General features: G+C 42.1%; 1 protein-coding gene and 1 non-coding gene across 2 annotated transcripts in view; one reads left to right on the plus strand and one right to left on the minus strand.

The window, feature by feature from the left end:
* ZNF804A (zinc finger protein 804A) overlaps positions 1 to 26760 on the minus strand; it is a 334205-nt gene that overhangs the window by 136295 nt on the left and 171150 nt on the right. The gene's annotated exons all lie outside the window — the stretch shown is intronic.
* On the plus strand, positions 7460 to 7597 carry LOC119932604. Its single transcript, XR_005452352.1, has one exon. It is a non-coding gene; the product is annotated as a small nucleolar RNA SNORA7 (small nucleolar RNA).

Raw genomic sequence — 26760 nt, forward strand, 5'->3', positions numbered from 1 at the left:
AAGTTTCCCGCATGTGAACTCTCACGACCCCAGGACTCAGGCCACCCTCATGGACAACCCCCGGTGCATGCTGGAGAGAACATATACCAGTCAGAAGCTGCCATCTGGGACATGCATGGCACCTAATTGGAAGCTGCCAACCGATTTTGGGTGGGCTGACGGGCACCTATCCAAATGACAACATGGCACACTTTTGTCATCAGTGATGGGAAAAAGAGGAGCTGCCCACTGGGGGCTCGGGGCAGTTGTCGTGGCAACTCTCCAGCTGGCCAGGGACTCGGACATCTGTCTGCTGCAACGGGGATGCCCATGCCATGATATCTAGTGAAACTCAAGGGTCAGGGGGCCTTCAGGATGCACAACCCCTGATCGTAAGAGTAACTGACAGCTAGCTAGCACTGGGGAGCTGAATTCCCGGACACTTGTGTTTTAATAAACAAAGCCTGGGTTAAAAAATGTACTGGCTTGTGTCCCCATCTGAGGCCCTGCAGATCTCAAAGTAACTCACTAGTCTCGGCTCCATCCCACAGGGTCCATGACAGGAGGAAGCGGGCATCTGCTGAGGCAGTGGGGAAGATAACACTTTGACGAACAAGAGGAGATGAGAAGGGGAGGAGATAGGGAAGAAGAAAGATGGGGCATGGAAGGAGGAAGAGAATAGGGAAAGTAGGAAAAAGGGATATGAGACCTGCCTTGACTCGAGAGAGAATTTGTGGATTTAGCAATACGGCCAATTGAGAAGGGCTTAGTACAGTGCCTGGCACATAGTAAGTGCTTAACAAGTACCATAATTATCAAGTATTATTAAGAACACAGGACTAGGAGTAAAGAAGCCTGGGTTCTAATTCTGGCTCCCCCCCTTACCTGGTGTGTGACCTTGGGCAAGTCACTTAATTTCTCTATGCCCCAGTTCCTTCTTCTGTAGAATGAGTATAAGATACTTGTTCTTCTCCATTAGACTGTGAATCTCATGTGGGCAGGGACTTGGGTTTAATATGGTGCACTGCATCTATCCCAGAGCTTAACATCGTGCTTGACAAACAGTGAGTTCTTAAAAAATACCACAACTCCTGTGTCTGTCGACTCATATCAGTGCAGCAGAATTCTAATGGATTTTAAAGATTTATGTGATTTTCTTTATTTCATATATGATCACGAAAAGAGTATGGGATTGGAAGACATAAAACCCAAATTCTAGTTCCAGTTTCGCCACTAGCTCTCAGCATGACCTCAGGCAAGTCATTTAAACATTTCATTCATTCAAGTGCATGTATTGAGCGCTTACTGTGTGCAGAGCGCTGTACTAAGTGCTTGGAAAGTACAATTCGGCAACAGAGACAATCCCTACCCAACCACAGGTTCACAGTCTAGAAATGGGGAGACAGACAAAAAACAAAACAAGGAGACAGGCATCAATAACATCAATATAAATAAATATAATTATAGATATACACACATTAATAAATGGAATAATAAGTGCTCTGCACACAGTAAGAGCTCAATAAATACGATTGAATGAATTTACACAAGTTTTGTGGGGCGGGGAAGGGGGTAGAGCCGAAGGAGGGAGTATGGGTGATGGGGAGGGGAGGAGGAGCAGAGGAAAAGGGGGGCTCAGTCTGGGAAGGCCTCCTGGAGGAGGTGAGCTTTCAGTTGGGCTTTGAAAGGGGGAAGTGTGTTAGTTTGGCAGATGTGAGGAGGGAGGGCGTTCCAGGCCAGAGATAGGACGTGGACCAGGGGTCGACAGAGGGACAGGCGAGAATGAGGCACAGCGAGGAGATTAGCACCAGAGGAGCAGAGTTTGACACCTCAGTTATCTTATCCATGAAATGGGGATGTTGTAGGGACAAAATGGTATACGTGATGTGAAATACTATGAGGGGGAAAAAAAGGATGGTGCAAATTCAAAGCAATAATAACAGCAATAATAATATGTATCTGTAAATACATACATATAATATATATATATGGTATATATATATATATATATATACACCATTATATATATAATGGTAATATATATATATTACCATTGAATGTTGATCATGGCTATATGTGTGTGCAGGTATAAATGCATGTTTTGTTTTGTTGTCCATCTCCCCCTACTAGACTGTGAGCCCGTTGTTGGGGAGGGACCGTCTCTATATGTTGCCGACTTGTACTTTCGAAGTGCTTAGTACAGTGCTCTGCACGTAGTAAGCGCTCAATAAATATGATTGAATGAATGAATGAAAAGACCAATACATGAACAACTTTTCTTTCTACACTATGCATCATTTTCTGCCTACAGCTGTTATTTGTGAAGCCTGACAGCGTTCCCCAAACTCCTTCATATATTCACTGCCTACTGGCCTCACTACAATTCTAGATATGACCTATGTAACATAGGATCCCTTTTAATGAACTGACCTCTTTTCCAAAGCTTTAAAAGAAAAAGAAAGGCTCGACAGTGACATAATTCCACGAAGCTTTCAATTCATAATTATTAATAAAATTGTCATTACTAAGGAATCCACGTGACACATAATTAAAGTCACCAAATCAAGCGACTAGCTTGAAAGTCTCATCATTTCAGCTTCAGATCCACCGCTATAAAAGGCAACTTGGCATTTTGAATTGAATATATGGTGGGATTTTCAGTCTGGATACTTCACTGAAGTTTATAATTAATGCAACAGGAGAGCTCTAAATATCCCAAAGCCCAGGCCCTATCATATATTATCTTCATATCCCTGCATATCCAAAGAAAAAAGAGCTAGTTTACAAAGCATCAATCTGGAAAAGGATGATCTCTGCGTCATCATACTCTTCCCCTTTCCTTCCCCCTGTCCTCCCTTCTCACAGTGTTCAATTCATCACACAGAATCTTTTCCCACGGAACATCTTTAAAAGCCACATTTCCATCAGCATTCTCCTTTCAAGATTGTCTGAATTTCATTTCATGTGCTTCCCTGAAAACTCGCTCTACTACTTTAATCATTTCTCATCCATCAGGGATAATGAATGCAAATTTCCCCCTCCCCCCAATAAATCAGTTTAAAACTTCCAAGTTTCTGCTTTTAACATTGTCTGACTGAGTAAAATTTGGTTTACAAATGAAGACTGACATCCAAAGAAAGAGATTGCAAAACTGGTAGGAAACCAATTTTATCTTTTAAAAACCTTACTCCTTCTTTTTAATGCTGCTAGGTTGACAGACTGCAAATGCTATGGCTGGGCTATTTACTGTGCCTATTATCCTTTATGCTGCTGCTGTGCTTGAGAAAGTTTCTATAGTAGAAAAAAAGACTTCATCACTTTACTTTCAGACCCTTAAAACTAAGCCTGAAATAAAATCAGCCTACCGGAATAAGCCTACACCAACTTTTAACTTAAGGCTTTTTACTGAAAATGAAGGAGCTAGAGAGAATGAAAAGGCTCTGAGCAAGATCTCAATGCAAATCACAGAAACCCTTTAGTAAGGTTTGAAAGGCCATGAAGGCGAATATAAAGAACAATAAAAGGGGAAATATAATTCATTGCAAAATCAAAACCTCTGATTTGCTTTTTTATTTTGCAACCAAAATTTTCTTTTATCCCCATCATTTGTCATCATCCTGATATTACCTCAAATGGGAATTCCTTTCTTAGGTCTTCGTGGCATCGATGGATGCTTATAATCAATCAGTCAGTGGCATCTACTGAGCGCTTACTGCGTACTGTAATAAGCACTTGAGTGCGTACAATATGACAGAGTTGGTAGACACAATCTCTGACCACAAGGAACTTATATTCTAGGAGAGAGACCTTAATATAAACGATAAAAAAGTAATGTGTGCCTAAGTGCTTTGGGGCTGAAGATATGGAGAGTATCAAGTGCATAAAAGAGGAGGCTGTTGGATTTCTTCTAGGACATCTATATTTGTGAGAGTAGCCTTAAAACTTTGGGTAGCCATGACTGAATATTACTCAACAATGAAAGTTTAGGCAGGCTGAATACACAACTATTGCTCACCTAAGCCTACAACAATATCCTACCAGTCAATCAATAGTGTTTATTGAGCACTATAATGTTTGCTTGGGGAAGTAAAATACAACGTAGTTGGTAGAAACGATTCTTGCCCACAAAGAAGTTATAGTCTAGAGAGGGAGGGAGACATGAAAATAAATTACCGATAGGGAAAATGGGAGAGTATAAGGATACTAGATACTCCTTCTAGACTGTGAGTCCGTTGTTGGGTAGGGACCGTCTGTATATGTTACCGACTTGTACTTCCCAAGAGCTTAGTACAGTGCTCTGCACACAGTAAGTGCTCAATAAATACGATTGAATGAATGAATGAATAAATGCTCATAGATGCTGTGGGACTGGGGTAAGTATCAGTGTGATACTCCATAATTCCCCATATTACAACTCTTTTAGGGGAAGCAGCGTGGCTTAGTGGAAAGAGCACGGGCTTGGGGGTCCGAGGTCGTGGGTTCTAATTCTGTATCCTCTACTTGTCAGCTGTGTGTCTTTGGGTGAGTCACTTAACTTCTCTGCGCCTCAGTTCCCTCATCTGTAAAATGGGGATTAAGAGGTGAGCCCCACGTGAGACAACCTGATAACTTGTATCTATCCCAGTGCTTAGAACAGTGTTTGGCACATAGTGAGCAGTTAAATACAATCATTTTTTTTTCCTCTCTAATGTTGCCCTCTGCACGGAAAATATCTTGTCATTTCCACTAGGTCACAGAGCAGTGTGGCTTAGTGGAAAGGGCACAAACCTGGGTGTCAGAGGACCAAGTTTCTAATCCTGCTCTGCCACCTGCTTATTGTGTGACCTTGGGCAAGTCGCTTAATTTTTCTGTACCTCAGTTCCCTCATCTGTAAAATTAGGATTAAATACTTTTCTCCCTCCTTTGATTGTGAGTCTTATTTGGGACAGGGACTGTGTCCAGCCTGATTAAATTGAGTCTGCCCCGATATTTGGAACAATGTTTGGAACATAGTAAGCACATAATAGTCATAATCATTATCCTAATAATAATGATAATAACAACAATTGTGATATTTAAGTGCTTACTATGTGTCAAGCACTGTGCTACATGCTTGGGTAGATACAAGGTATTCCTGACGGACACGGTCCCTGTCTCAATCAGGGTTCACATTTTAACTAGAAGGGAGAACGGGTATTTCATCTCCATTTTACGGATGAGGAAACTGGAGCACAGAGAAATTAAGTGACTTGCCCAGGGTCAAACAGGAGGCAAGTGGCAGAACCAGAATTTGAACTCAGGGCCTCTGACTCTCAGACCCGTATTCTTTCCACTAGGCCATTCTTCGTCTCTAAAAAATACCTTAATTATTATGGCATTAACGACTGTCATGATTATCATTTATCATGTCCATAGAATGTGGTATTGATACTAGGTTCCTGGATTGGCCTTTATCCCTTTCTCACATGGGGCTCACAATCTTCATTCTTCAATCTTCAAGATCTTCAATCTTCAAGATCTTCAATCTTCACAATCTCCATTTCACAGATGAAGAAACTGAGACCCAGGGAGGATCAACAGCTCGACCGTTGGAACTTTCTAGGCCAGTGGTAGAGCGAGAGTCCAGTAGGTCTCCCTGACTCCCAGTAGTTTTTCTTTTCATTCCCCATGAAAGTTGATGATCACTTGAATCTGGCCCTTTCAAGGTCCAAAGTTCAAATTCCCTGTCAATTCAGTGAAAAGGAGCCAAACTGCAGGAAGGTTCTTGAATTGTTTCTAAATTCACTCAGTGTTCCCAAAGGAATCAGAATATCCCCAAGGCAGAGTGCCTTCTACATTAATGACTTCCGCTTAAGAGACAGCAGCAACTCCGAACTACTAGTGATTAATACTGTTTTCTAAAATCACTCCAACACTCGATGCATGGAAAAAAAAAAGGGCAGGAAAAAAAAAAAATCACATGTTTTCTGGAGTCTGTCGAAAGTACACTGATATTTTTCAATAAAAATTCTAGTTAATTTCACAGCAGGGCTAATTCTCCAAGTTGAACCTTCCATCCGGTAAATAAAGGAAAGCATCCTGGTGGGATAATAACATTTAGCAATCAATTGATTGCATATAGTGGCTGTTGGTTCCAATTTACAGACTCCTTAACTGGATTGCGAGAGGAAAAATAATGATCTTCAAAAGTACGGGTTAAAGAAAACGGAAATATCCCAATTGTCTACTCTGTTCTGATTTGTACTGTTAAAACCTGTCTATTATTTGTAAAAGTCCCAAGGACCAAGTGCTGGTCAAGATGATCATTTTTTAATCTTATGATTCTGATTTGGGTGTCAATCCCTATAGTACAATTATGCAACATATCAAATTATATATTACATCCATGTCTACATTCTGCTCCTTTGTGTATTTTGAGTAATAATAATAATGATGACATGTGTTGGGCACTTACTATGTGCAAAGGACTGTTCTAAGCTCTGGGGAAGATACAAGGTGATCAGATTGTCCCACGTGGGGCTCACAGTCTTAATCCCCATTTTACAGATGAGGTAATTGAGGCACAGAGAAGTTAAGTGACTTGGCCAAAGTCACACAGCTGACAAGAGGCGGAGCCGAAGTTAGAACCCATGACCTCTGACTCCCAAGCCTGTGCTCTTTCTACTGAGCCACGCTGTTTCTCTAGTCTATGTAATCTGTGTAATAGGGAAGCAACGTGGCCTAGTGGATAGAGCCTGGGCCTGGGAGTAGGAAGGATGTGTGTTCCAATCCCAGCTCTGCCAGTTGTGTGGTGTGTGACCTTGGACAAGTCACTGGGCCTCAGTTACCTCACCTGTAAAATGGGGATTAAGGCTGTGAGCCCCATGTGGGACATGGATTGGGTCCGCCCTGATCAGCTTAATAATAATAATAATAATGTTGGAATTTATTAAGCTCTTACTATGTGCAAAGCACTGTTCTAAGCGCTGGGGAGGTTACAAGGTGATCAGGTTGTCCCACAGGGGGCTCACAGTCTTAATCCCCATTTTACAGACGAGGTAACTGAGTCACAGAGAAGTTAAGTGACTTGCCCAAAGTCACACAGCTGACAGTTGGCGGAGCCGGGACTTGGACCCATGACCTCTGACTCCAAAGCCCGTGCTCTTTCTACTGAGCCACACTGCTTCTCTAATCTATGCAATCTGTGTAATAGGGAAGCAACGTGGTCTAGTGGATAGAGCCTGGGCCTTGGAGTAGGAAGGACATGTGTTCCAAACCCAGCTCTGCCAGTTGTGTGGTGTGTGACCTTGGACAAGTCACTGGGCCTCAGTTACCTCACCTGTAAAATGGGGATTGAGGCTGTGAGCCCCGTGTGGGACATGGATTGGGTTCGCCCTGATCAGCTTGCATTTACTCTAGCACTTAGTGCAGTGCCTGGCATCTAGTAAACCCTTAATTATCATGGACTGTAATCTGGTCCCTTATCACTATGAAGTATTAATGAAGCCCTACTAAAGGAGACACCCTCTCAGAATTGCACCTGGAGAGTTTCCAGTCCTCTACCAGTCTTGAATACAGGAGGGAGAGTCAAGTAGAGGCTTACCCATTCCACTCCTAGTCTGGGCAGTGGCTAGCGAGTGGAAGGCAATCTGCTACAAGTCAAAACTCATTCGCACTGGGCAGCAGTGAAGTGGGAAAGAGCCGAGGGCGGAGGCTCAGGTTTACTACACCGAAGGATGCAATGGTAAACCGCTTCCATAATTTTACCAAGAAAACTCTATGGATACACTACCAGAACGATGGCAGGTGGAGGTGGAGCATTCTGGGAGAGTCACATCCGTGGCGTCACGATGGATCGGACCCAACTCGACAGCATAAGACAACAACGAAGGCAGTGGTAAACCACTTCTGTAGTTTTGCCAAGAGAACTCTGTGGATGAGCACTCAATAAATACGATTGAATGAATGGAATCTCTGAACCATAGCGACTCCGTGGACACATCTCTCCCAGAACGATTGCAGATGGAGATGGGGCGTTCTGGGAGAGATGTGTCCACGGAGTCGCTATGGTTCAGAGACTTCATTCATTCAATTGTATTTATTGAGCACTTACTGTGTGCAGAGCACTGTACTAAGCGCTTGGGAAGTACACGTTGGCAACATATAGAGACGGTCCCTACCCAACAGTGGGCTCACAGTCTAGAAGCGGGAGACAGAGAACAAAACATATTAACAAAATAAAATAAATAGAATAAATATGTAGAAATAAAATAGAGTAATAAATGTGTACAAACATATATACAGGTGCTGTGGGGAGGGGAAGGAGGTAAGGCAGGGGGATGGGGAGGGAAGGAGGGGGAGAGGAAGGAGGAGGCTCAGTCTGGGATGACTCAAACAGCATAAGACCACATAAGACCGCCGCTTGTCAGCTGTGTGACTTCGGGCAAGTCACTTAACTTCTCTGTGCCTCAGTTACCTCATCTGTAAAATGGGGATTAAGACTGTGAGCCCCACGTGGGCCAACCTGATCACTTTGTAACCTCCCCAGCGCTTAGAACAGTGCTTTGCACATAGTAAGCGCTTAATAAATGCCACTATTATTATTATTAAGACAAGACCACAGGAGAGTCATTTGAGAAATAAGTCCTGTAACAAAAGTTGCATCAAAATAGCATGTGAATTCAGTTTTTCCATAATGCCTACTTTCACTTTGCAGTGTGGATAGAACAATGTTAGGGGAGTAGGGAGTGACCATCCAATCTCACAGCAGAGTATAAGGCTGGAAGAAGCCGAAGTGATATGCACACACTCTTGTCAAAGTGAGTAGATTGTAGTGCTCTTTGTCCTCAACGCAAGGTGCGGCGGGAACATAACCCCTGAATTATAAGTGGATGGAAGCAGCCTGGCCTAGAGAAAAGGATACTTGACTGGGAGTCAGGGGACCTGGGTTGAATTCCTGGTTCCACCACCTGTCTGCTACGTGACCTTGGCCAAGTCATTTAACTTCTCTTGGAGAAGCAGCGTGGCTCAGTGGAAAGAGCCCGGGCTTTGGAGTCAGAGGTCATGGGTTCAAATCCCTGCTCTGCCAACTGTCAGCTGTGTGACTTTGGGCAAGGCACTTAACTTCTCTGGGCCTCAGTTACCTCATCTGGAAAATGGGGATGAAGACTGTGAGCCCCCCATGGGACAACCTGATCACCTTTGTAACCTCCCCAGTGCTTAGAACAGTGATTTGAACATAGTAAGTGCTTAATAAATGCCATCATTGTTATTACTATTCTCAGTGCTCCAGGTCCCTCAGCATGGTTGGGTGGAAAGAGCATGGGCCTGGGTGTTGGAGGATGTGGGTTGCAATCATGGCTGTGCCACATGTCTGCTGTGTGACCTCAAGCAAGTCACTTAACTTCTCTGTGCCTCAGTTCCCTCATTTGTAAAATGGGGATTAAGACTGTGAGCCCCATGTGGAACAGGGACTGTATCCAACCCGAGTAACTTATGTTCACCCTAGTGCTTAGAACAGTGTTTGGCACATAATAAGCACTTAACTATCACCATAATATTAGAAGCAGTGTTGCCTAGTGGATAGAGCAAGGGCCTGGGACCTGGGTTCTAATCCCAGCTGTGCCACCTGTCTGCTGTGTGTGACTTCTCTGTGCCTCAGTTATCTCATCTGTACTACTACTACTACTACTAATAATAACAATAATGGCATTTATTAAGCGCTTACTATGTGCAAGGAACTGTTCTAAGCACTGGGGGGGATACAAGGTGATCAGGTTGTCCCACGTGGGGCTCACAATCTTCACCCCCATTTTCCAGATGAGGGAACTGAGGCCCAGAGAAGTTAAGTGACTTGCCCAAAGTCACACAGCTGATAAGTGGCAGAGCCAGGATTCGAACCCATGACCTCTGTCTCCAAAGTCCGTGCTCTTTCCACTGAGCCACGCTGCTTCTTACTGCTTATTTACTAATGAGAAATAAGATTGTGAGCCCTAGATGGGAGAGGGACTCTATCCAACCTGATTATCTTGTATCTCTACCAGAGCTTAGTGCAGTGCCCGGCACGTAGTAAGTGCTTAACTAATATCATTATTATCATTATTATTATTATTCCTAATCTCCCTCCCCTTAGAGTGTGAAGTCCATATGAGACAGTGACAACATCTGAACTAATTATCTCTTATTTACCATGGTGCTTGGCACATGGTAAGAGCTTAACACCACAATTATTATTGTTATTATTCCTAGAATTCCATTAATCTATCCTGTTTCAGTGAAATAGCTGAATTTTGATAATAATAATAATAATAATGATGGTATTTGTTAAGCACTTACTATGTGAAAAGCACTGTTCTAAGCGCTGGGGAGGTTACAAGGTGATCAGGTTGTCCTGGGGGGGCTCACAGCCTTAATCCCCATTTTACAGATGAGGGAATTGAGGCCCAGAGAAGTTAAGTGACTTGCCCAAGGTCACACAGCACACATGTGGCAGAGCCGGGATTAGAACCCATGACCTCTGACTCCCAACCCTGGGCTCTTTCCACTGCGTAGTTTTTTTCTAGATGATTTCTGAATTTTTTTAGGAGAATTCACATTATTTTCTGACAAATTTCCTGCCCCCACTGATTTCAAACAACTGATATGTATGGCTATACAGTTTCATGGATAAACATGCATGTACTTTTCAGAAATGTGTCTGCGTAATGTGGGCAAACGTTCTGCTTCAATGACACCTTCCAAACATATAAATTTTTTTCTGTTTTCTATCATGAAACAATTCTGTGAAGATAAATAGGAGATTGAAATAGGTGTTCACCTCATTGTAAATATTCTTAATCATTTCCCTGTGTTACTTTTAAAAACAAGTATCAGTGGTGTCAGGAAATTCAATCTTTAGTAATCTTTAATCTCCTCTGGCCTCACAAGTGTATTCTACATTTAAAGTTACAGGAACAAAAGCCAGAAGTACCTAACAAAAATGAGCCTCCTCATCTGAAATGTGCAAATTCATTTATTAAATGAAAAGGAAAATCTGTAAAGACAAGCAGTTATGGCAAACCGCCCCAAGGCAGGCATTACTATATCAAATGGAGCCAGTATCATTGCTTTTTTATGACTCCAGCTTACTCGTTAAATGAAAATTGTAGCAACTTTTGCCAGTCATTTCAGTGTTTAATGAATATGGGCCTCAGCAGATATCAAAATTATAATGAGCTCACCTGTGGTTTTAGGTGACTGAGGTAAGAAATAAATGTTTGTAAATCTAAAACAGTTCCTTAAGATCAGTTAGAAACCAGACTTACACACTGTGAAAGTTCTGGTCAATTTTCCCTTGGGGGAAACTAAAAAGTCGCATAAGGCAGTAAATCTACTGCTCATCTGCTGGATAGGAGTCATAAACATAAATACTTGAGAAAGTGTTTTTATTTTTTTCCTGAAAATTTTCAACATGTCACTAAACAATCCACCTAATACAAGGCGATAGATTTTTGTGGAAAACAAAGTGCCTGTGAAGTTTCTCCCTAGTTTTATATTTTGTCGTGTTTCAAACAAGGAGTGAAATAAGGATCACACAACCTAATCTCTTCTCAGAGCAATGAGAGAAGTTGATTTTTTTAAGGTACATGTTAAGCACTTACTATGTACCAGATATTATACTAAGCGCTGGCATACCTACAAGATAATCAGGTTAGACACAATTCCGGTCCAAAGTGGGGCTCACAGTCTAAATCAGAGGGAGGAGGATTTAATCGCTATTTCAGCAATGAGGTAACCCAGTGTCTGAGAAGTAAAATGACTTCCCCAAGGTCAAACAGCAGGCAAGCTGGGATTAGAACCTAATTCCTCTGTCTCCCAGAACTGTGATCTTTCCACTACACCATGCTGCTTCTCATTTTTAATAATGGGTTTTTTTTTTATTTCTCTGTTTCTGAATATGGGCCAGGTACAGCCCAGCTAATATCGAATGAGTCTGTGCAGGGCAAAACCTGTGGGGAAGAAAGAATCAGTAACCGCGTTCGTGGGAGTTCAATTCCAGCACATTGTATTCCGCAGAAATGAGGATGCATTTGCTACTAAAGGCAGTCATCCAACTTACAGCACCACTGGTTTCTGTACACAGCACCTTATGTCAAAATACTATGTCGGAAGCAATTTTCTCATAGAAGCAACGTTAGAAATGTTATATTTGGGGAATTGGTTCCTGAACCGAGATCAGATACTTTGCTATTTTCCAGAAATGTGTAGCCCATCAGTTATGGGTGCATAATTAATCAGAAAGACTCGACAGTAGGATAACCAACTTTTACTTCAGCGGACGTACAATGGATGTTTCGACCCTCGCTGTTGTCTCCACCTGGAGATTGATTACCTGATTAATTTCTAAACCACCCCTGAACTGCCACTTCAGCGTATCTGCATCACCTGAAATTTCTGTACTCAAAACAACCCATAGTTTGATGTACATAATGCACGGTCTCATTACTTCAGCACTAACTCATGTTCAGAATCCCCTTTCCTTCTTCCTCTGATCCATAAGTTATTGTAGTTTTTGTCCCCCCATCATGATGAAAAGACTGCTGAGGCCAGGGATCGTGCTTAGGAGTTAAAATCCTGTTCTCTCTCCCACACAGCCTCTGAGCCTCATGTGGCTGCAGCACTCCCCAGTCACTGTTTATCTGAAATGATTGTGTAGCTATTCAGGATTTCAAGGAAGAAGTACCCACAGGAAGACAGGCTAAGGCACAGAAGCTATGATGATGATGATGATGATGATGGTATTTGTTAAGCGCTTACTATGTGCAAAGCACTGTTCTAAGCGCTGGGGAGGTTACAAGGTGATCAGGTTGTGCCACGGTGGGTTCACAGTTTTAATCCCCATGAAGGACAAGCCCAGTCTTTGAGATAATAATAATGATGGTATTCGTAAAGCACTGTACTAAGCGCTGGGGTGGATATAAGCAAATCGAGCTGGACCCCATTCCTGTCCCATATGGGGCTCACAATCCATTCAATCGTATTTATTGAGCGCTTACTGTGTGCAGAGCACTGTACTAAGTGCTTGGGAAGTACAAGTTGGCAACATATAGAGATGGTCCCTACCCAACAGTGGGCTCACAGTATAGAAGGGGGAGACAGAGAACAAAACAAAACATATTAACAAAATAAAATAAATAGAATAAATATGTACAAATCTCAATCCCCATTTTACAGATGAGGGAACTGAGGCCCAGAGAAGTGAAGCGACTTGACCAAGGTCACACAGTAGCCAAGTGGCAGAGCCGGGATGAGAACCCATGGCCTTTTAACTCTCAGGCCTGTGCTCTAACCACTAAGCCACACTGCTTCTCACAACGTGAGGCAATCAGATACAAGGCCAGCAGTACTTATCCCACCCCTATATATCTTCTGGCCTGTCCTCTTTCTCCCTGACAGCTGAATGAACTTGACACCAAGCCCATATGGAGCAGTCAAGTCGAAGTGTGGGTTTTGGGTCAGGAACAGAAAATTCAAGCCAAGGGAGTGGGCACTTACAGAATGATTCTAAATTCAATGTCATGACCTCAATTCAAGGAAAATGAAATTGTGAAAAATGGATTACTGTAAAAGATGACGATAGTATTTGTTAAGGCTTGTTATATGCCAGGCACTAGATTCATTCAACTGCATTTACTGAGTGCTTACTTGTGCAGAGCACTGTACTAAGCACTTGGAAAGTACGATTTGGCAACAAAGAGAGACTATCATTACACAACAACGCGCTCACTGAAGCACTGGGGTAAATACAAGATAATCGGGCCGGGTACAGTCCCTGTCCCACCTGGGGCTCGCTGTCGAAGTAGAAAGGAGAATGGGCAATGAATAGACCATCATCTGCATCATGAACGTCTACTACAATTAGAGCTCTGTGCCGATTGCTAACAAGGGGCAGAGCATTGTGCTGAGTGACCGCTATAGATCGAGCACCGTGCTGGATGACTGTGGTCTGAACAACCTTGTAATGAGTGCTTAATGTGAGCAAATAAACTGACCTAAGTACTACTTCCTGTAGAAAACTAATCTAAGTGTTTATTCAATCAATCAATCATATTTATTGAGTGCTTACTGTGTGCAGAACACTGTACTAAGCGCTTGGGAAGTACAAGTTGGCAACATATAGAGACGGTCCCTACCCAACAGTGGGCTCAGAGTCTAGAAGGGGACTTCTTTGCATGTTTATCACATGCAAAGCACTGCTCTGAGCATCTGCTGTGTGCCTACTATATATGGAGGACTATAGTAAGTTCTTGGAATCCCATCGAATTAAAAGATAGGGTCCCCATCCAAGAGTTTACAAAACTACTGGAAGATTATTTGGCTCATTAACAATAATAATTAGAATTATTTTGGTATTTGTAAAGCACTTACTGCGTGCCAGAAACTGTAGTAAGTGCTGGGATGGAAACAAGCAAATTGGGTTGGACACAATCCCTGTCCCACGTGGGGCTCACAGTCTCAACCCCCATTTTACAGATGAGGTATGAGGCCCAGGGAAGTGAAGTGACTTGCTCAAGGTCACATAACAGACAAGTGGCGGAGCCAGGATTAGAACCCAGGTCCTTCTGACTCCCAGACAATCCACTAGGCCATGCTGCTTCTCCGTTGTACTTCCCAAGTGCTTAGAACAGTGCTCAGCACACAGTAAGTGCTCAATAACTATGATTGAATGAATGAATGAATAGGGAACCTATCCACCAACTCTGTTGAATTGTACTCTCCCAATCACTTACTATGGTGCTCTGAGCACAGTAAGTGCTCAATAAATGCCACTGATGATTATCTAGAAATGTTATCTTAGTATTTTGTTTCACCTCTCCTGACATGTGTCTGCCACCAGTCCCCTCTCCAGCATTTTATTTTTAGACTGTGAGTCCCCCAAGGGACAGGGACCATTTCTAATTCTTACCTGTATATTCTTTCCCAGCACAAACAGGGCTCTGCACAAAGCAAACACTTCAATCAATCAATAAATCACACCTGCTGAGTGACCCTGTACAAGTCTCCTAACTTCTCTTTGCTTCAGTTTTTTTATCGTGTTCTCTCTGCTACTTAGACTGCGAGCCCCATGTAGTAGCTGGACTGTGTCCGACCTGTTCAACTTGAATATACCCCAGGGCTTAGTACGTTGCTTGAAAGTGTGGCATAGTGCATAGAGCCCGGGCCTTAGATTCAGAAGGTCATGGGTTCTAATCCCGGCTCTGCCACTTGTCTGCTGTAGGACCTTGGCAAGTCACTTTACTTCTCTGGGCCTCAGTTCCCTCAGCTGTAAAATGCTATTGAGCCTGTGAGCCCCACATGGAACAGGTACTGTGTCCATCTTGATTTGTTTGTATCAGCCCCAAGGCTGTGTACAGTGTCTGGCCCAAAGTAAGCACCTAACGAATACCATTATTATTATTAGTATTACTGAAATAAAGTAATATTCATTCATTCAATTGTACTGAGCACTTACTGTGTGCAGAACACTGTACTAAGCGCTTGGGAAGTACAAATCGGCAACATAGAGAGACAGTCCCTACCCAACAATGGGCTCACAGTCTAGAATAAATATAAGGTCTGCTTTTTTCCCAAATTTTTTAGTTAAATGAACATTTTTGGCCACTAAACTGAGCAAGTAATTTCTGGTAGCTATAAACACCCTAGTTTGAATAGCTTGATAATAAGAAACGAAAAGTTCATCTAATTGTATTGAAATCTTTTATGCCATCTTTAGCTCAATTCACCTCAAACTCTCACAGACATTCCCATTAACTACAGTGACAAATATAGGCAAATGATGAATTGATCAGCCCTGTCAATTTCTGCCTGAAAACTTAATCCCACGGTATCTTTGAGGGTAGGGCAGACTGTTACTGAGTAACTCAATCATTCATTCAATCATATTTATTGAGTGCTTACTGTGTGCAGAGCACTGTACTAAGCACTTGGAGAGTACAATTTGGCAACAGATAGAGACAATCCCTACCCAACAATGGGCTCACGGTCTAGAAGTGGGGAGACAGATGACAAAACAAAACAAGTGGACAGCATCACCAGCTCTCCAGCCTGGGGCTGGTAGCAGGGAGGGAGCAGGACATGGATGTATCTCATTTTATTTATATAATAATTGTGGTATTTGTTAAGCGCTTCTTGAGCCCACTGTTGGGTAGGGACCGTGTCTATATGTTGCCAACTTGCACTTCCCAAGCGCTTAATACAGTGCTCTGCACACACTAAGCGCTCAATAAATACTATTGAATGAAAGAATACATGCCAGGCACTGTACTACATGCTGGAATACATTCATCCATTCATTCAATCGTGTTTGGAGAAGCAGCTTGGCTTAGTGGAAAGAGCCCGGGCTTGGGAGTCAGAGGTTGTGGGTTCTAATCCCGACTCCGCCACTTGTCTGCTGTGTGGCCTTGGGCAAGTCACTTAACTTCCCGTGCCTCAGCAGCGTGGCTCAGTGGAAAAAGCCCGGGCTTTGGAGTCAGAAGTCGTGGGTTCGAATCCCGGCTCCACCACAAGTCTGCTGTGTGACCTTGGGCAAGTCACTTAACTTCTCTGAGTCTCAGTTACCTCATCTGTAAAAATGGGGATTAAGACTGTGAGCCCTACGTGGGACAACTTGATCACCTTGTATCCCCCCCAGCGCTTAGAACAGTGCTTTGCACGTAGTAAGCGCTTAACAAATGCCATTATTATTATTATTATTATTACCTCATCTGTAAAATGGGGATTAAGACTGTGAGCTCCACATGGGACAACCTGATTACCTTGTATCTGCTCCAGCACGTAGAACAGTGCATGGCACATGGTAAGCACTTAACAAATACCATCATTATCATTGCAAATTTGCGAAATTGCAAATTTGAGCAACCTATCTTGGAATAGAGTGGCGTGAGAGCAGTCGGGAGGCAGAGAGAGGAGCAGAGGCTCCAGGCTGAAGGGATGATTGTCAGTCTTGAAGGAAGGGACTGGATGTGACTCTTTCATTATTATTCAGTCAAACCGGCACACAACTAACATGGTCCCCAGACCTCACTCAGCTCCCTATACTCTGAGCCCTGTGAGAAATCTCTCCGAACTGGAATCCCTTCTAGACTGTCAGTTCCTCTTGGGCCAGGGACATTTCTATCAGCTCTGCCCTATTGTATTCACACAAGTGCTTAGTACAGTGCTCTGCCACAGTAAATGCTCAATAAATACCATCGATTGATTAATTGATTGGACAGTTCAGCTGGGGAGATGAATAGCCTTTGGTGCCATCCTGAATCATGTCACTAAGGCAGCCTCCCAGAGTGGATGAATTATTAATAATTTACCATACTGATATCCACTTGCAGGGAATCTATAACCAACAAGATGAAAATTGATCCAAACCCGAGTTGAAATTACATTCTCCCTATATCTCCTTTAGGAACTGAAATGTTCTTTCTATTTCGGCCTGGGTTGCCCTCACATTTAAGATTCATGCTACCAGGAAATGAGAGGATGAACTAATATCCAAAAGCCACTGGCCTATATTATCGCAGATAAATGGGACTCTAAGAACCCAATGGACAAGAAGAAATGTCATGCCCCTGTAAATAACGAAATGCATTTCTTCCCCTTACAAAGGATGGTTTGCTTATTCCAAAGGTTATTTAATGAATCATTAAAACTTTGACCTATAGCTGTCTACTAGACAGTTAAACCAGTTGGAGGAAAATAAATACCCAACAAGAAAGGAAAAGCTCATTTGTTGTTTAACTTGTACTAATACGCTTGATTTTTGTCAAAAGAACAACATGGGTGAATCTGTATTCAATTTTAAAGAGAGGGCTTTAATATGTCTCCACAAAGAATAAATGATCGTAATCAAAAATATTGCATACATAGGACAGTGTTTACTTTAGTTTTTCTACAATATGAACTTAAAAAAAACATAAATGCCAGATCTTAATCCTTACACGTATACAATGGGTATTGACTGCTTTATCATCATCCCTATTTTTGAGAAACTCTATTATTTGTAAATGGCAAACCAACCGAACAGCATTTGGCTTCCTAGCATTTTTACCCTTTGATGGCTTTATCATTGACAAAAACACAAAATAACTCATCAGAAAAAATGGCAGATGGCTAGCTAAGTTTCCTCAACCTACTTTGAGAAGCAGAGGAAAGAATGTGGGCCTGGGAATTTGGATTTGGGTTCTAACCCTGTCTCCACTAGTTGCTTCTAGTGTGACCTTAGACAAGTCACTAAACTTCTCTGGTCCTCAGTTTTCTCATTTGTAAAATGGGAATTCAAAACCTATCCTCCTTCCTATTTAGATTTTGGGCCCCATGTGGGACAAGGATTGTGTCTAATTTAATTAACTTGTATCCACCACAGTACTTAGAATAGTACTTGACACTAATAAGTGCTTAACAAGAATGATGATAGTAACAATAATAAAATTATCATTCATTCAGTCATATTTACTGAGTACTTTGTGCTTGGGGAGTAGTGGAAAAAGCAGCAAATGAGCAGAGCATAAGTTATGCTTTTTCTTAAATTTACAGAGTGAACTTCTTTAGACAGTCCTGGAGTCAGACCTCTAAACTGTTTATTTGCATAGAACTGAGTGTAGAAGATTTTCATGTTTAAAATCACAGGTTTTCACTCTGGGAAAAAAAAAAACATGACCTATAAAGTGCACAGTCTAAAACCTTAAAAAACTCTAACCTTAAGTCCAGAATTTCTGTCCTTTCCTACCATTTTTAAATGGTATTTGTTAAGCTCTTAATATCTGCTGGTTATTGTACTAAGTACTTGGGTATTTACAAGCTACTGCTATTACTACTAATAATAATGGTATTTTTTAAGCGCTTACTACGTGCAAAGCACTGTTCTAAGCGCTGGGGAGGTTACAAGGTGATCAGGTTGTCCCATAAGGGGCCCACAGTTTTAATCCCCATTTTACAGATGAGGTAACTGAGGCACAGAGAAGTTAAGAGACTTGCGCCAAGTCACACAGCTAATGGCGGAGCTGGTATTTGAACCCACGACCTGTGACTCCAAAGCCAGTGCTCTTTCCACTGAGCCACGCTGCTTCTCCTAATCGTAGTAGTATTTATTGAGGGTTTCTTGAGGCTCTAATGCTAACCTTCTCATTGTACCTCAATCTTATGTTTCTCACCGCCGACCTCTCGCCCGCATCCTGGCTCTGGCCTGGACTGCCCCTCTCCCCATATCCTACAGATAATTACTCTCCCCTCCTTCAAACCCTTAATGAAGGCACATCTCCAAGAGGTCTTCCCTGTCTAAGTCCTCCTTTCCTCTTCTCCCACTCTCTTTTTATTCACCTTGACTTGTTCCTTTTATTCATCCCCCATCTCAGCCCCAGAACCCTTATGTATGTATCTGCAAATTATTTATATTAATGTCTCTCTCCCCCTCAAGACTGTAGCTCATTGTGGGAAGAAGTTGTGTCTCTTATATTTTTGTATTATCCTCCCCCTCCCCATCCCCTCCACTTTACCTCCTTCCCCTCCCCACAGCACCTGAATATATGTATATATGTTTGTATGTATTTATTACTCTATTTATTTATTTTATTTGTACATATTTATTTTATTTTGTTAATATGGTTTGTTGTCTGTCTCCCCCTTCTAGACTGTGAGCCTGCTGTTGGGTAGGGACCATCTCTATATGTTGCCAACTTGTACTTCCCAAGCGCTTAGTACAGTGCTCTGCACACAGTAAGTGCTCAATAAATACGATTGAATGAATGAGTGAATGCTTAGTATAGTTCCCTGCACACAGTAAGCCCTCAATAAATACGATTGTCTGCCTGACCTACCTAACTTATTTATAGATAAAATACCATCCACTGGGCATGAGCTCCCCAAAGTCACTCCCTCAACACCCCAGCTCCCTCCAATCCCCACATTCACTCTGCCATCCTTCTCAGCTGTCATTCAATCTGCAGCTTGCTTTCAAAATTTATCCCATCTCCCGGTGCCTCTGAACCCATCCCTTTCTACATTCTAAAAATGCCTGTGCATATTTTTCTTCCCTCCCTGACTGTCACCTTCAACAGCCCATTCTCTGCTGGCTTTCTCTCCTCTTTCCCACTTCCCCCCATCTTCAAAAACAAACAAAAATACCCTTCTCTGTTCCTATGACAGAATCCAACTTTCACCCAATCTCCTTCTTCCCATTCAAACTCCTCAGATAAGTTGTATGAAAACCAACTGTCTCCCTTCATTTCATTTTGTGGTACTACTCAAGAGCCTACCATAGTGTACTGCTCCAAAGAGACCCTCAATAAATACTACTACTACTACTACTATCAGGAGATGCAGTGTGGCTCAGTGGAAAGAGCACGGGCTTTGGAGGCACAGGTCATGGGTTCAAATCCCAGCTCTGCCAACTGCCTGCTGTGTGACTTTGGGCAAGTCACTTAACTTCTCTGTGCCTCAGTTACCTCATCTGGAAAATGGGGATTAAAACTGTGAGCACCCCACGGGACAACCTGATCACCTTGTAACCTCCCCAGTGCTTAGAACAGTGCTTTGCACATAGTAAGCACTTAACAAATACCATCATCATTATTATTGTTTTATCAATCAATTAATCAATCATCATTTATTTTGTGTAAGAGCACCATACTAAGCACTTGGGAGAGTACAATATACCAGAGTTTATAGACATGTTACTACCATTATGAATATTACTCCAAATGCTTACTTTACTGTCCCATCACAGTTCACAACTTCCCCATCCCAATCTCTAAAACCTGCATCCTTCATATATCTTTGACTCTTCTCTTTCTCTCAGTCCCCATATTCAGTCTGTCACCAAATCCTAAAAGATGTGGCCCCCACCAACACACCCAACACACACACATTTCCAGAAAATATCCCTTCCTCTTCATCTTAATGGCCACCACACTGATCCAAAACATGCCACATCCTGCCTAGGCCACTGCAAGACCTTCTTGCTAGTATCTCTGCCTCTGGTGTCTCCTCTCTCAGTTTCAGACTTCTCTCTGGTGCCTGGGATATTTTCTAAAATGCCATTTTTCACACAGCTCCCCAGTCCTCAAGCCCCTCAAATGGTTGCCTATTCCTTTCTGACTCAATCAGAAATTCCTGACCACTGAATTTAAGACACTCAATTGCCACTGTCCCTCCTCCTTATCCACCCTCTTCTAATGACAATAATAATAATAATGGTATTTGTGAAGCACTTATGTGGCAGGTGCTGTATGAAGCTCTGCAGTAGATACAAGCAAATCGGGTTGGACACAGACCCTGTCCCACATGGGGCTCACAGTCTCAATCCCCATTTTACAGATGAGGAAGCTGAGGCACAGTGGTGTTAAAAGGCTTGCACAGCAGACAAGTTGGGGAGTCAGGTCCTCTGATTCCCAGGCCTGTCCTTTATCCACTAGGTCATGATCTTTCTCCGGTTTTATAATGATAACAATAATAATTATGATATATGTTATGGAATTAGTGTTTGGTTACTATGTACCGCACACTGTACTAAGCGCTGGGCTGGGTACAAGAAGTTTAGGTTTGGACATAATCCCTGTCCCCTGTGGGGCTCACAGTCTCAATCTCCATTTTACAGATGAGGTAACTGAGGCACATAGAAGTGAAGTGACTTGCCCACGGTCACCCAGCAGACAAGTGGTGGAGCAGGATTAGAACCCATGACCCCTTAACTCCCAGGCCTGTGCTCTATCCACTATGCCATGCTGTCCACATGTTTTGTTTTGTTGTCTGTCTCCCCCTTCTAGACTGTGAGCCCGTTGTTGGGTAGGGACCGCCTCTATACGTTGCCAACTTGTACTTCCCAAGTGCTTAGTACAGTGCTCTGCACACAGTAAGTGCTCAATAAATATGATTGAATGAATGAATGCTGCTTCTGTTATTTCAACCTATCCACACTCCAAAAACCCTAAGGCATTTGTTTTACATAATCCAAGCACTTAGTACAGTGCTCTGCACACAGTAAGCGCTCAATAAATGATTGAATGAATGAATCCCATCATTTAAGCACAAGCTCATATACAGATAACCTTTTCCTTCTTCCTCCTATCTGTAATTCATTTCAATGTTTTTCTTCCCTGCTAGATGGTAAACTCCTTGAAGGCAGGGATCAAATCTATTAATTGCACTCTATTCCCAAGTGCTTATAACAATTCTCTGCACAAAGTAAGGTCTCAATAAATTCTACTGATGGATTGCCATACTAGGATATTCTGTCTTCACCCATCACCCATTATTTAATGCTTTCAGAACCATCCTTGCTCGGGAAAATCATTTTCTCACTCATTTAAACCCTAACCTTCACTTTCTTCTATTCAGGTGTTTACACAATGGATTGAAAGGAGCCTGTCAACCAAATGAAACTGACTGCAAAGTGAAATTGAAAACAATAAAAAGGGGCATTGCTTTTCAAATTTTGCAGCCATAAAAATCTGTTTGAGAATTATGGTAATTGACACACTGGCACAGGTTTAACAAAGAAAAGAAGAAACTGACAGCTTTTATCTTTTTAAAGTTATTATCCTGATTGAGATGAATGTACAGAAATACTCCAGTCTGTGTAGTTACTCACAGTACTTCGGGAATAGATGATTCAAAAGAAAAGTTATTTTCATGAAAATCATGTGCAAACGATAGCCTGTAGTTCTTCCATTAGTGTTACTTTTAAAAACATTGCGGACTTGGGAAAATTAGCTCCCAAAGGTCATCGTGGAAGGAATGTTGATGAATATAAGAATGGACATAAATATTGTCACATGGAAATGATTATTGTCAAGAATTATGAATGACAAGCTTGCTTTGTTTTGCTTATTTGTAGACAAAAGTAAAATATTTAAGGTGTTACAACCAATATTTACTTTAAAGAAAATCTATAGTCTATTGCATATCATCAATAAAGAAAAGAAAAATAGCTCACAATCTCTTCTACTGTATGGCATTTATTTTCCTCAAAAATCAATATTCCAGGCACCTTGGGCCAAAGCCCATATTACTTATTGTATAAATTTCCAACACAGCCTCAGGGGCTCCCTTCTTGAAATTCCAGCTGGTAGGTGAATCCAAAATAGGTCAGTAAAAAAAAAAAACTCATGACACAATGGAATTAGGGAAGACATGATTTTGGTCTCACTGAGTAAATTTCAAAGGTTTCTGACGGTCAAAACCGAACACTGTCTGTCTGTAAATACCTGATCGATATGTGTGATAAAGGACCACATAGCCTATAAAAAGTGTTACCCAGCCCAAGCATGAGAAAAATTACAATAAAATTGCTGAAAATAACTCTTTCATGGAAATAAGTTACCTTCTCCTGCCCTCTTCATGTGCTGCTCAACCGTGCTTCACAAGAGCCATAATCAAAATTGAAAATGCAAAAGATGTGAGAAAAATGCAGCACGTTTCCCCTCGGTCTTGACACAAAGAAGTCGAGTAACAGTCCAGCAGACTTTGAGTGTCCATCTTACTCTTGCAGTGGGAGCACTGCAGATTCTGAGTGGCTTGCAGGCCATTTGCTGTGAGCCCGCTGTTGGGTAGGGACCGTCTCTATATGTTGCCAACTTGTACTTCCCAAGTGCTTAGTACAGTGTTCTGCACACAGTAAGCGCTCAATAAATACGATTGAATGAATGAATGAATGTGGACACCAAGATCATATATACAATTCTGGGCATCTTTCAGAATTATGATTGGCAAAGGAAACTCTGTAACTTGAGTCTCCTCCCCAAAGAGGAGGCAATGCTCACAGCAACCCAACTCTCTCAAAAGGATCTGCCAAGAGACCTGATTAAAGTAACTGCCCTATGGTCAAATGGAACAGGGCATTTACAGAGAGCCTGAATAGCTATTTTAAAGACGGCTGGGAGAGAAATGCAGCAGCCAGGCCAGCCTGGCTTGTGACAGTCGGTCGGCAGGTTGTTTTCCTTGAGAGAGATTTCGGGAGGGATGGGAAGCCCGAAGGTATGTAGACTTGGGAACGGTGGCACAATCTGCAAATGGTTCATGTATCAGTGCAGCCGAGGATGGGATTTGTGTGGATTCAGTGTGGAATGGAATGTGTGTCACAGATGGGGCTTTTCTGCATCAAATGCAGAAACGTTGGAAAGTTAGAAAAGTTAGAAAAGTTCTAGACTGTGAGCCCACTGTTGGGTAGGGACCGTCTCTATATGTTGCCAACCTGTACTTCCCAAGCGCTTAGTACAGTGCTCTGCATACAGAAAGCGCTCAATAAATATGATTGAATGAATGCACTGCAGATTTAGGCACAGAAGCAGCATGGCTCAGTGTCAAGGACACAGGCTTGGGAGTCAGAGGTCATGGGTTCTAATCCCGACTCTGCCACTTATCAGCTGCGTGACTTTGGGCAAGTCACTTCACTTTTCTGTGCCTCAGTTACCTCATCTGTAAAACGGGGATTAAGATTGTGAGCCCCAAGTGGGACAACCTGATTACCTTGTATCTACCCCAGCCCTTAGAACAGTGCTTGGCACATAATAAGTACTTAGCAAATACCATTAATAGTATTATTACCATTTCTAGCAACATCTCTCATTATTAAAGATGGTTCTCTCTCTTTGTCATACTATTTTTGTTATTCATAGGGACACGGGTTAGGGAGGAATAGGGGAAAGAGAGGAACCAAGGCTCCTTATGGTAGGGACTGTGTCTTAATCTTATTGTACTCCCCCAAGAACCCAGTATACTCATTCATTCAATCAGCTATTGAGCACTTACTGTGTGAAAAGCACTGTATTAAACACCTAGGAGAGTACAATATAATACAGCAACATGACTTAGTGGAAAGACCAAGGGCTTGGGAGTCAGAGGCCATGGGTTCCATTCCCAGCTCTGCCATTTGGGTGCTATGTGACCTTGGGCAAGCCACTTCACTTCTCTGTGCCTCAGTTACCTCATCTATAAAATGGGGATTAAGACTGTGAGCCCCAGTGCTTTGAACAGTGTTCAGCACCCAGTAAGTGCTTAATACAATTATTATTATTAGAGTATAGTGCTCTGCCTACTGTTATCATTCAATTCAGTCTTCCAATCAATCAATCAATAGTATTCAGAGCACATGTTAGACACTCAATACAGCACTCCATATACGGTAGACACTCAGTACATCATTCTGGGCATTTAGGGTGTCAGAAAACTCTACTGAAAGACAGGAATGGGATTCATAAAGTAAGAGATTTACCCCCCTTGATGGAACTACTCCTGATTTCAGCCATGAGTTCTAGAAGAAAGCTTTAAAGGGAAACTTCTGTTCCATAAATGAAATAATAAAAATAACCGCCACTCAACTCCGCTGTGACAAAGATGAGCAGAAAAAGGTAAAGAGGACAGAAGCTTTAAAAAGTATGCAGTAAGGAGGTAGTCTACAGCTCATATCTACAGCAAACTTTATTCACGCCACACTGGCCAGGAGACACTCTGGCTGTAATAATAATGATGGCATTTGTTAAGCACTTACTATGTGCAAAGCACTGTTCTAAGCGCTGGGGAGGTTACAAGGCGATCAGATTGTCCCACGAGGGACCTCATAGTCTTAATCCCCATTTTACAGCTGCGGTAACAGGTTCAGAGAAGTTAAGTGATTTGCCCAAGGTCACACAGCAGACATGTGGCTGAGCTGGAATTAGAACCCATGACCTCTGACTCCCAAACCCGTGCTCATTCCACTGAGCCACGCTGCTTCTCTAAGACAAGTTCCAGATAAAATTATGGCACAATTGTACTTCAGGAAAAGATGGTAGGGTGGAAATAAATAAATGAACTAATCAATAATTTCTTCTTTAATTCCAAGTAGAACAACCCACTGTGTCACACTTAATTCAGTAATAAACAATCTCATTGTTTTTCCTGACCAACCACCATAACTTGGATATGTCCTTTTCAGAATTTCCTTAGAGTGATGTTAATCTTCCTCAACAGACACTTTCCAGGGATGTTTGCCGCCCTGAAGAAAGGAGAGCTTGGAGCGAGAGGGCATTTTCTGATCCAAATCCCATTCAATTAAGCCATGTTTTAGGGTTAGAAAAGGAAATCCCGGGCCTCTGCAATGTGCTATTTATTCTAGCCTGCTCTCCAGAGCCACTTGAAAAACAGAGTTCGGCCTTTGGAAAGTGTGCAGTAAACATAGTATATAAGGACCATAAAGTTGGAGTCACTAGCACTTAATAGGGTCTGGACTACAATTCCCCTGTCTCTCTTTCTTGTGGAGATTGCATGCATCAATTGGGCAATTCCAAAAACCACTCACCTGAAGATCATGACACTGGGTATCACTAGAATAACACATAAGAGCCTTACTGAAAGAAGACTGTCAAGAGAGACTTTATAATAAACATCAAATCTCCACTTTCACTTCTCCAAGGTTTACTAATCATGGCAATGATGCTGACTGGTCAATTGGCTATGTGTCCCATGGTAGTTATTCCAAGCAAACGACAACTCTCTCAATATAGATAGCCTCCATTGTAATGTCAGGAGTCATTTTCCATGAAGTGAACAAAATTATTTCCATTCACTAAAAAAAAATCACAGCTACTAAAACCTGTGCATTCCATCTACTATTTCACCTGGTTAATCAGTAGAAGTTAAAAAATGCTTGTTGTTCAAATTAAGCAGTGGAAGCCAGAAAATGCTAATATGGATTACTTTTTCTAGCTTGATTTCTAGGGCACCCTATCAAAGATCAACCCAGACAAATGAAGATGGGAGAAATTAAATCAGTCTCAATGGCATACTAAGATGCATTAATAAAGGTTTGAAATAAGATGT

The sequence above is a fragment of the Tachyglossus aculeatus genome, chromosome 9, assembly GCF_015852505.1.
Source record: "Tachyglossus aculeatus isolate mTacAcu1 chromosome 9, mTacAcu1.pri, whole genome shotgun sequence".
Lineage (NCBI taxonomy): Eukaryota > Metazoa > Chordata > Mammalia > Monotremata > Tachyglossidae > Tachyglossus > Tachyglossus aculeatus.